The following is a 2,582-nucleotide window of genomic DNA, read 5'->3' on the forward strand; positions in this document are numbered from 1 at the left end:
AAGTGTAAAATTAGAGGTCCCAAATGTCACAAAATATATGAATGAAATAATATCTACATTTCAGAAGAATTCCTACCTCGGCAATGCAAATTAATATTTTCCCAAATTATAGCACAGACGCAGCATCAGTGTGGAAAAATTCAAAAATATCATAAATTCGCATCACAAAAGTTAAATAATATTCTTCTATTCGTCTGCCAAGGTATTCCTTAGTTTTCCAAAAAATAAAAGATTCATAAATGTACCATTATACTTGGCTTCAAATAAAATTTTCAGTCACTGCCCAGTGACACTAATTCCTGACATTGTTTTCACTTTATCAATGCACATACCAGATCACATCAAAATCTAACACAAATAACCGAATACCCACTTTCTTCACTGAGACCAACGTATAAATCCAATTTTCCATCTTTTAACAGTATCAATATTTTTCTTTTCTTCAACTTTTACTAGATTTCTGACGATAGCAAACATGAATGCAAGTACAGATATTCCCAATACATAAAACAATACATATATAAATTCAATCGGAATTCACAAGAAAGAGAATTAGCATAAAGTTCAACTAAAATTGTTATGCACAACAATGATTTAAAATACTGACAGAAGAAATTCGTGTCTATAGGTCTAACTGATGACAAGGACTTAAAATTCTAAATATCTTATGTCAGGTTCCCTAAAATGAAAGTTGGAGGGCGTGATACGAAAGAAATATTAGGTGAGGGCAGTTACGAGTAGCTAAAATTGTTGTACAGAACAGTGACCTAAAGTACTGACAAAAGAAATTTGTATCTATAGGTCTAACTGATCAGAAGGGCCCAAAATTCTAAATACTTATGTAGGGTTCCCTAAAATGAAAGTTGGAGAATCTGACATGAATCTGAAGTGAAACAAATTTTAGGTCAGAGCAGTTATGAGTAGACAGGCCCATATTTTCTGCCTGGGCAAGGTCGAGCAAAGAATGAAAGCTGTGCTTGTGAGTCTGTAAATGTGCACCGACCACTCGCGTAGGTAGTGATAAATGTCCCTTGACATTTTTAGTGATGAGCAGAATGAAAATATATTGCCCCAAGGAAACGTTTACAGCGCTGTCTTGCCCAAAAAGCATCTGTGAAGTAATCACACAACATGCAGTTTCAGGTATCCAGGGCAACAGAATGAGAGAAAGCGCCTGCATGTCTTAAAATACTATGTAACGAATGAATGAACAGTAAAACCAATACGTTGTTGTGAATGTATGTAAGCCTTGTATTTCTCAGTAAGACAAGATAGCACCTCAGCCAAGTGGCTCATTTAAGTAAAGTTCGTATGCATAAGAATACGTTTGTATTAAAAAAATATTCGGAGTATTTAAATTCTGTAACTGATATATTAACTTTTAAGAGGAGCTGACACAATTTACAATCTCATAGTGGTAATCGAACCTACACTTATCGTTATAAAACCAACACAATCTTCTCAGGCGTGCAATACAGCACAATCAGTACAAAAGCAACATCCTACTGAACAGTTAACACTGAAGAAAGTATGGAAACAAACGAAGTTATTAATGTTGCAGTAACCAGCCTCCAACTAATTATAAGTTCGCAACGTCACTGCAGCTATTCCACTGTAAGTAAGTGCTCAACTGAATAATAGTACATGGAGCGATACTAGTATGCAAATTCAGCCAACCTCAGAGGAAAAAATATATAAATTGGATAGATTTTACCAGGCACCGCGTATGCAGTAAATAGTGTTCAACAACATGGTCCTCCATCAGACAAGGGTAAATTCATCAAAACAGCATATTGCCTCGAAACTAACTCTCCAATTAGTCTTGACTTAGCCCTCAAAAGTACTGTACTGCAGTGCAAATGGCTGATTTAGTTTGAACGAAAGATCCACGTGTCTTTCAGACTGCCAACGAACGCCATTTAAGGCAGTGAAGTAAAAAGAAGTCCGCTGCCGCCAAATCTGAAGAATAAGGAGGTTGCTGAAGAGAAGTTGACCACACAGTCGCTGCTGTTTTCAGACGCACCTTATGTACTGTGTGTTGGCACCTACACTTTTTGGAATTTTCCTCTCGGGTCTGCTCCAAGTGGCTTTCGAGAATTGCAGTGTTGGAGTACACCTGCATACTAGGAAAGATGGACGGCTTTTCAGTGTCAGTCTTCTGAAGAGTAAGACAAAGCGCTACGAGATAGTCGCTCGTGAACTCCTGTATGCGGATGATGCTGCAATTGCTGCGAACTCCGCAGAAGAGCTACAAGAGCTGGTATCAAGATTTAGTCACGCATGTCACCTGTACTCGATGAGTGTAAACAGCAGTAAGACTGTAATTATGGTTCAGGGTGCTAACACAAAGCCGAATATCACACTAGGTGGCACTACTCTGCAAGTCGTAGATAACTTCTGCTATCTTAGATCTACTATAGAATCAAACATGTCTGTTGACAAGGAAATTGATTCTCGCACTGGAAGAGCTGCGACAACATTTGGCAAACTCTCTACACGTGTTTGTAAAAACAACAAACTCTCTTTGACCAAAAAAATTCTTGTATATCAAACTTTCGTCCTCAGCATCCTTTTGTATGCAT

The sequence above is a fragment of the Schistocerca gregaria genome, chromosome 5 (assembly GCF_023897955.1).
Source record: "Schistocerca gregaria isolate iqSchGreg1 chromosome 5, iqSchGreg1.2, whole genome shotgun sequence".
NCBI classification, from domain to species: domain Eukaryota; kingdom Metazoa; phylum Arthropoda; class Insecta; order Orthoptera; family Acrididae; genus Schistocerca; species Schistocerca gregaria.